Source organism: Daucus carota, chromosome 4 (genome assembly GCF_001625215.2).
Source record: "Daucus carota subsp. sativus chromosome 4, DH1 v3.0, whole genome shotgun sequence".
NCBI lineage: Eukaryota > Viridiplantae > Streptophyta > Magnoliopsida > Apiales > Apiaceae > Daucus > Daucus carota.
The window spans coordinates 19,969,040-19,978,328 of NC_030384.2; the positions used below are offsets into that span (position 1 = coordinate 19,969,040).

The 9,289-nt window shown below is 35.0% G+C and overlaps 1 pseudogene; it reads right to left on the bottom strand.

Moving 5' to 3' along the window:
* Positions 1-2,384: 2,384 nt before the first annotated feature.
* LOC108216983 (transcriptional corepressor LEUNIG_HOMOLOG-like) lies at positions 2,385-7,957 on the bottom strand (annotated as a pseudogene).
* Positions 7,958-9,289: the final 1,332 nt, after the last annotated feature.

A 9,289-nucleotide genomic window follows, 5' to 3' on the forward strand; every position in this document is an offset into this window, starting at 1 on the left:
AAAAAAAAAAAAGAAGCAACATATTTAGGACTTATCTGAATATCCAAAATAAAATAATCATTAAAATTCAAAAGTACCATTATTTTCCTACTGTTATTGTTATATCGATAGCTAAGAAGATTCTAGGATTCTTAATCTTCTGAACAGCTCACTATGTGTTCCTCCCTAATCTGCTATCTCTATAACAATACAAACTTTCTTATAGTCGGGTACGAGAGGACATACAAACTTTCTTATAGTTTTAGCATTAACCCCATACCTGACCAAAGCCAATGGCCTGCATATGATGATCTACCTATTGTCATGCCACCTGCAATGAAGAGAGGGGTTGGGAGACCAAGCAGAGACAGGAGAAGGGAAGAAGGAGAAAACCAGAAAGGGAAGAGAGCAAAAACAGTGAAATGCACTAAGTGTGACTGCCTTGGCCACAATTCAAGAACTTGCAAGGGAGGTTTGACTGCAAAAGAAAAGAAGGCAGCAAGGAATGGACCAATAGTGTTTAGACATCCAAGAATTAGGGATCAATCGAAGGCAAGGAAAGCAACTGCAGCTCTGAAAAAGGAAGCTTCAAATCAGACTAAGGAGGGCAACACATCACAGTCCACTGAAATCAACATGTCTCAATGTCCACCATCCCAATCTCAGCCTTAAATCTGACCTGTTTTATTATGCTTATTATGCTTTAAATGGTTAGAACATATTTTGGGAAATTTGTGAAACTCTTGTAGTTCATTATTGATTCAGACTTGTTGGTTGTTTTGGATATTGTATTAACTTGCTGGTAACAGTATTTTGGAGGGAAATATGATTTTAATTACTACTTAACAGCTTGATTAACGTTTGATTAACAGAGTGGTATGTGATGGATGAAGTCAAAAGTTGGGTGTTACCACTTGGAAGCCCAAAATAGTCATTGGTACCATTTGGAAAAGCCAATTCTACAGTGGTACCGTTAGGAATTTCCCAATGATTAATATATCTGAGTGATCTGAATAAATTAGTTATCTGAATACTGAATGAATAATCTTATTTGATAAAATATTCTTAGAAAATCTGAATCATATTAAGTTTTATTTTGAGATTTAAATTTTATTAAAATTATCATTTAACATAATATTGTTGAACATAAATCTACTTTAAACTAGTTATAATATACATCAATCAATAAATATAATATTATATGAACATATGTATGGGTGGAATAATAAAATCAAAATTGATTAATATATTTAAAACAATAACTTACAATGACCTGTTTAGATTTGCATGTGCTTTTAATTATATTTAGGTATCTTGTAAACACTAATAAAATAAAATAACATGGAAAAGTGCAAATACAGAAATTTTTTTGGCTAAGCACTGCAAACTGTGAAATTTAGATTACTCGGTCAGCAACTTTCTTGAATCGTTAGCTGGTCAAAAAATTTAACAAACGAACTTAATAACTGAATGATTCTATTCAGGTCTATTCAGCCTCTTTCAGCCACAAACAAATGGCCCCCCTAAGTTACCGGCATCACACACCTCCTTTCATCACTTACTACCATCACGGATCTCCGACAAGTATCAGAGCTCGTCAATAGTCGACCACCAATACTTAACATAAGTAGATTTCTGAATTATGAAGAACAAAATTGCTGATTTTATGTATAAAATAGTAATTAATGAAGAATAAACGGGTGATTCATATAGCTGCAAATAGTGATTGTGGAACTGGTTTTTAGTTTGTATTTAAGAATTGGTTTGTTTTTATATTCTTATGTTTCATCGATATTGATAATTTGGTTGCAGTGTTATTTTCTTCTGTCACAAGAAAGCAAATGCAACTTTAATTTCATGAAATGTTTTTGTATCAAGATTTTTATCTCTTGATCCATCATCTACTTCTAAGTTTTCTGTGTTGGCTGTCATCACCAATGACACTAATGCAGTTATGCAAAGAATGCAACAGAACTGCAGTAGCATACCATTATCCCAGAGTTCATATACAGGAAACACATACATGGTGGGATGGAGTAATCAGTATCCGTATAACTTACCCCATTAAATCCCAAAAAAAAGAAGCAACATATTTAGGACTTTTCAGAATATCCAAAATAAAATAATCATTAAAATTCAAAAGTACCATTATTTTCCTACTGTTATTGTTATATCGATAGCTAAGAAGATTCTAGGATTCTTAATCTTCTGAACAGCTCACTATGTGTTCCACCCTAATCTGCTATCTCCATAACAAAATGAAGTTGTAGGTATTATATCGTTCATTGACACTACCAACACAAAACATTCAGTATCCTCAGGAGAGATACTCAGAACTTTCACACAGTTTCCTCAAGAGAGATTGCGTCGATGGTTGAGATAATTCAGTTAATTTACCAGAAAGATTATTTCCATAACTTGACAGAACTGTCGTGACTTCCGGAAGCAATCATTCCTGTTACAGGGGACTGTGCTAAAGCAGCAACCATATTTTCATGTGCTCGAACTGTCATGATTTTATTCTCAGCAATATTCCACAACTCTAAACCCTGTTCAGAATGTTAAAGAAAATAGTGTTAGCAAAGTACAGATAGCTTTAGGTATAAAAAGGAAACAAATACATTATATAGTGTTATTTAAAAGTCTACAATGTCAAGTGTCACACATCCAGAAATGATCGGTTGTATTGAGGTACCAATATCGACTACAGTTATTGGTCCAGTCATTTGCAAGTTTTAAAATTAAAATTGAAGTAACAGAACGTGAAAGATTGCAGCATAGCAAGTTAGTTCAAACTAGGCTCATGGCAATTCAGATCATTTAAGTATGACGAAAGAAGTACCCCCAAGTACCTAATCATCCAAGAGACAAGTCCATAATGGTAGACTAAGTGCAATATTTAAAACAAGGTCGCAGGAAACAAAAATACATAGATAAATACCTTCTCTCCACCAATCATCAAAAGAGCTGAATAGCTTGGATGGAAAGCACAGGAATGAAACTGGTTACTCTTTGAGCTAAGTTCATGAACGGATTTGCCAGAGGTCAGCGACTAGACTTTCACAGACTCTTTACAAACGGAAGCCAAATAATCACCATTTAGATCCCAGCATAGGGAGTTAACCACACCGCTATGTCCCTGATAAGACACCGAGGTGAGAGAAAAGGGGTCAAATCAATTTTCTAATCAGCACATGAGAAGATATGCCCAAAGCCTTAAACGAACAGTATATTAAGGTTTGGTAACACTAAACACTGACAAATAGCATTAAAATGTCAAACCTGGAAAAGATGTGTTTGCATGTCAGTTTCAACATCAAAGATGGACACAACTTCATCTGATGCTGCTGTTAATAAGCGTCCATTTGCCGGTTCAAATCTCACTTGTAAACTACCTCCTTCCTGACATGAGCAATACATAAAAAATGAAAGATAAAAAGTTAGTACTATTTAACATAATTTACATTTGTCTGCGAGAAGAAACGTATATAAGTTTCACAAACTAACCTTTGAAACTCGAGTACATGAAAACGGATTGATGTTCCAATAATGAATTTCATTGTTACTATCACAAAAACAGAACATGTCATTCTTCTTTGGATGAAAGTCTAGGGACATAAGATGAGAGGGGTGCCCAGTATAAGCATGCAGGCAGTAGCTTGGCTGCAAGGAAAAATAAGAGGTTATATAATAAAAACTTATGTCAGACAATTCAATGGCTGAGTACTATTAAAAACTAAAACAACAATTATACACAACTGAGCGTAGATAATTACATTAGCTGCATCCCACAATTTCACAGACTTGTCAAGTGAAGCTGTCACCAATTGAGATGAATTAGGCCTGAAACGCACATCTGTAATCACGTCCTGGTGTTCTTCAGGAGTGCTTTCAGTTTGCAAGGTATTCATGTTCCAAAGAACAGCCTGTCAAATGACCAACACTTATATACATACACATACTCTCGTTCACCTTTACTCTGTTGTAACAGAGACAATAAGGTTTAAAACCTTGCAGTGTTTTCTGTTACCTTCTTTTCATGTCCGGCACTAGCTAACAGCTTGCCATCTGAAGAGAAATGGCAGCATGTGACTTTATCTCTGGTCCGTATACAACCAACTTCTTCAAGGAAGAATCCTGATATAGGAGACGAAAACACCATAGAGTCAACAGTTCTGTGCAAAAGCCTAGATTTCTGAAAACATAATCAACAAGAAAAACTTTTACCTTTAGAAGACTCCGTTTTATGTTCAGTAAGATTTTATTCGATGTTGTCATATAAAGTCCGTCCATCTTCACCATCATTAGACAAAAAGGAGTCGACATCTCCCTCATCTCCAATATGTTCTATGTCATCCTGCGACATGAAATTTTCTTTGTGCATCAAGGCAATGTTTTGTATCAACTATCAAGTCATTCATAAACTTTACCACTTTTTGGATATATATCACAAACTTGATTATCTATATGCACATAGATTTTAAGAACACAATGCATATTTCATCAATCATTCAAGTTAAACAAGGCAACCAATGATAAAAAGTGAAGAGTACTTAACATTGGTATTTCTAAGATGCAAATTGACACTAGCATATAGATTGACGAGTGTGTCTGTGAAACATAGAAGGGCCTACCAACTGATTTTCGGGTGATGCAAGACCTGCTGTTTCCGAACCATACATCATCAACCCTTTTTTTCCACTGCTTACATGCTGCAGACTACTAGCAGTATTTTTCTCATCGCCAGGGGTATGAGTCGATACCGGGGATTTTGGTGAAGGATCCATTGTGTTTCCCTTACCCTTACTATTAGTTGGTCCAGAAGACGACTGCTGTTTTCTTTCTCTGTTATTGTTCTGTATGGAAATAACAAGACAAGAGCATTAATTAAATCAAACCCAAAAGCGAACTAGGAAGCATGAGTGTGGGAGCGGGTACGTGAGTGGGCGTTATGGGAATACAAGAATTCGGCAATACAAATATGGGGATTCAGGTGCAGGGGGATGCGGCAAATATTATTATATTAAAAATATATATGTTATGCATGTTTTTCAGGTTTCACATTAATAATTAAACCAAATATTCAAATAAGTGGATTATGCTTAACAATTTACATAATGATTATTTAATAACACAATTGTTGTAGTATAGACTAATAAACTTATATTAAGTAATCAGCTAATTACAGAATTAATTATTTAATAAGAATCCCCGCCCACCCAACAATCGAGTGTGCGGTGCGGTGGGTGAGTGAATAATCCTGCTTTCTAGAAAGTGAACAATATAGGGAAGAATAGAAAAATTCCATTGTTGATAATTGTGCCTCACTCCAACCTGTGTTGGTAGGGGAATGGAAAGTTTTGCTACTAAACTTTAACATTTCAGTTCGGCCTCTTAAAAATTCCTATTAAAGATATAGAAAAGAAATCAAACCTGTTGCAGTTGCTCATGTTGAGAGGATGATTGTGGCATTTGGGTCATTTTCATCTGAGATACATATAAAAGTGAATCAGATATATAGCTACTACAATAATGCAGTGATTATCTTACCAAATCAAGATTATACTACAATAATGTAGTGATTATCTCATTCTTGGCATGTTTTTTAAACAGGATGAGAAATATTTATAGATTAGCATTCAAGCTGTGCAAGCACATATATAGCTGAGCAGCCTTATGGCTATATATAATGGATGATAAATAATTTATAATATGCAAGCAATGCATCTACCGGTGGCTGCCTTATGGCAATATATTATATATACATATACTTGGCCAAGTCAATCTTATATTTTTTCTTAACCTCTTGTGAACACATCGATCCTTTATTTTTTTCCAGCTCAGCATCTTTTACTTTCAATCCACCCCGTGGTAATCCACCAAACCCGTAACTAGGTGAGCTTCCAATACATCCTTGTGCCTGAGCTTGTTCTAATGCTTGCTGGATTGATGAGGACAGGGGAAATCGATTCTGATCCAGTAGATCCGGCTGATGTACTTGTAGACCTGAATTCGGCTTTAGTTGATCAATTCCCTAAATTATGACAGATTGATGACAAATGGTCAGGCATACACGTTCATGTTATGATGTGAAAAAATACAGCAATGCTGTACTGAACATAATATATGTATAACTCACCAGAGCCCAACCCTTCTGTGGAAGACCAGTGACCCCTTGATTTAATCCTGAAGAAACAGCAACGCAATTGAGTAAATATCGTAGCTACTCATTCCTTCTTATATATAGTCTTTATTTGCAAAAATCAGTACAGAGGTCGTATAATAGAAATGATACAGTCATACAGTATACATTTCAATTACCAAAAGATGTCCATCAGCCAGAAAAAAAGTTCAGTAAACAACTGTGCAGATATTAATGGGTGAAGTTTTAGAAAACTGTCTAATCAATCGAATGGATTAGTGATAAGACCCGTTTATACATTAAGAGATGTTACAGTTTATTTTGCTAGCTATAACATATATATATTATATATTTATAGAAACACACGCACTTATCCTGACTATAGGACTCTAAACCACGACCTCCACCCTGCTGGTAGTTTGCAGTACTCTTACTCACAAGGACTCTCTACATACAAAAGTGCTCTGATAGTGTTACCTGCACTGCCCAATCCAGGCTGTGACTGCGAGATTGCTTGCCGATGGATTGTTGATGCATGTGAAGGCAAAGATTTCTGGTTGCCCGAGTTCGCTTCAGTCTTTATGTCCCATAAGCATCAATCAGACACAAGTCAATGAACAATGAACTTCCAATACAGCAAGCATATTATTATCATAGATAGAAAGAACATATACTTTAGTTACTTACATTGGTCATTTGAGCACGCAATTGCTGGGAAGACCCAGACATGTTCCCAGAATTTCCTTCAAGCAACTGGCTGAAATCCACAACAAAAAAGCCAATGAAACAACTAGTTAATCTATATATCCTTAATCAATATATAGTTCCATTGAATATACCCCTGGTTTATCCAATCTTTGTACATTTTCATGTCCAGGAACTTGGCTGAAGGCTGTCCCATTATTCCTTCAGAGTTCATAGCATTTACCGGGACACCATGGGAAGAATGACTAGGATCCCATCGCTGTAATTGAGCATTCTGTTGCTGGATAAGTTGCAACTGCTGTTGGTTCTCTCTTGCTCTGCTTTGTTGCGTCTAAAATTTTATCAAACAAAATAGCACAATGTTAATCAGACAGAAATTATGGCAATAAATAATCATATAATAAGATTCCAAATTAGGGGCAACATAAATCATTTAACATTCCGTAAACACCTCAACCTGCAAAGCAGCAGCTTCATTTGACTTTGCAGTGTAGCTGTCCCAGAAAAGAGACCACCACTCGAAGAGAAATCCTCCAGGCGCACCGATAGCTGCATATCAAAAATTTTAATTAAAACAACTCCAAAATAAACAAAACAACCAAACCGAAATTTGATCAGTATATACATTACATACGGGGTCATTTGGAACTGCCCTCTCAGCCTTAAAAGCTTTCGCGGATGCATGTAGCTTTTTTGCCATAAGATAATCATATATGTAGGCATCAAGCCTAAACACCAACAAATCCAAAAATCACAACTTTAACAATCAATATTTCAACTTTCAAGCCAAATTTACAGCATACACACATGAAATGAAATAATTAAGATGCACACATTGACAGACACACACACAGGGGGAGAGGGGGAGGGGGAGAGGGAGAGAGAGAGGGAGGGAGAGAGAGAGAGAGGGAGAGGGAGAGGGCGAGGGAGAGGGAGAGGGAGAGAGAGAGATGAAAGGAGAGGGAGAGAGAGAGAGAGAGAGAGAGGGAGAGTCAATACAGCGAGAGAGAGAGAGAGGGAGAGGGAGAGGGCGAGGGAGAGGGAGAGGGAGAGAGAGAGATGAGAAGGAGAGAGAGAGAGAGAGAGGGAGAGTCAATACATTTTGTCAGCATCCCAGTCACGCTGTGCCATTATGGGTTGAATTCTCACGACCAAAGAGTGAATCAACAGTCCTCATGTCAACTAAAACCTGCAAAACTACAAAAATAAAATCTTTACAACAAAATTCACCTGAAAAAAAAACCCAGAATAATCAAAAACCTTCATGGTCAATCAAATTAAGATTCCTTCATCAAAAATTACAACTAATCAAAAATCATTAATTCTTTGTCTAAAAAGAAATCAGATCATTTCACAACAAAACCCTACTAATTAAAAAACAATCCTTTACGATTCAAACACTACTAATCAAATTAATCGAGATAAACACAGTCAATGCACATGCTAACGATGAAGAAGAGAATTATACTTACACGGGGTTGAGAAAAAAAAAAGAGATAAATGGTGAAGCGGCCAAAATATGAGGGTTTATGCAGAGCTCGTGTGCATGGGTCGTAGTGTAAGTATATATAATACGGCAGTTTGGGCTTTGGGTTTGCCCAGCGGACGCGCTGTTGTGTGTTAGTAGGCCCATTTTCTTTTCTCTAATAATATTTTCATTCGATGTATATTTTTTAAAATCTCATTGGTGGATGTAGTGTTGCTGATAATTTCTGAAACTTGCTTACCTTCTACTTGTGCATGTTCATGTATATCATTAACAGTAGTCAAAAGATTTAAGCCATGCACACATATATCTTTATATCAAACTAGTTTTTTAAACTCGTGCAAAGCACGGGTTGCTTTAAATTATTTATTTAATATATTTTATATTCTTTTGTCATCTTTTTTAAATTGAGGTTATTTGTATTATAAAAGTAATTTAAAATATATATCTATTTGTATATAAAGTCGTATTATGTTAGTGTTTATAGATACGCATATTCTCACTATTATGATATTTATTAAAATATAAACATTAAAAATATACACTATTTAAAATTTTTATATAATTAAATTACCACTTACCTAAAATTATTTAAAATTTGATTTACGAAATGAGATTCTTGCCAAATCAGAGTTTTTGTCATATAGTAATATATATTATATTTAAAATTATTCTAATATATATATATATATATAATTTTATTAAATCATAATAATTTAATATTCTAAAAATCGGCCGACTAACCGATTAGTCGATAATCAGACTAATTTTTAATCTGATTTGACAAAATTCGGTAGAATTGATGATTTATTGGTATAAAATTGGATTAATCAGTCGAAAATCAGAAGAATATTAAAATTTACAGAATGTGTGGGAGAAATTTAAAATTTGAAAAATGATGATATATATTATCTTTACATATATAGTATTAAACTAATTCTGAATAATGTTTCGACTAATCATTGGGATAGATCGTT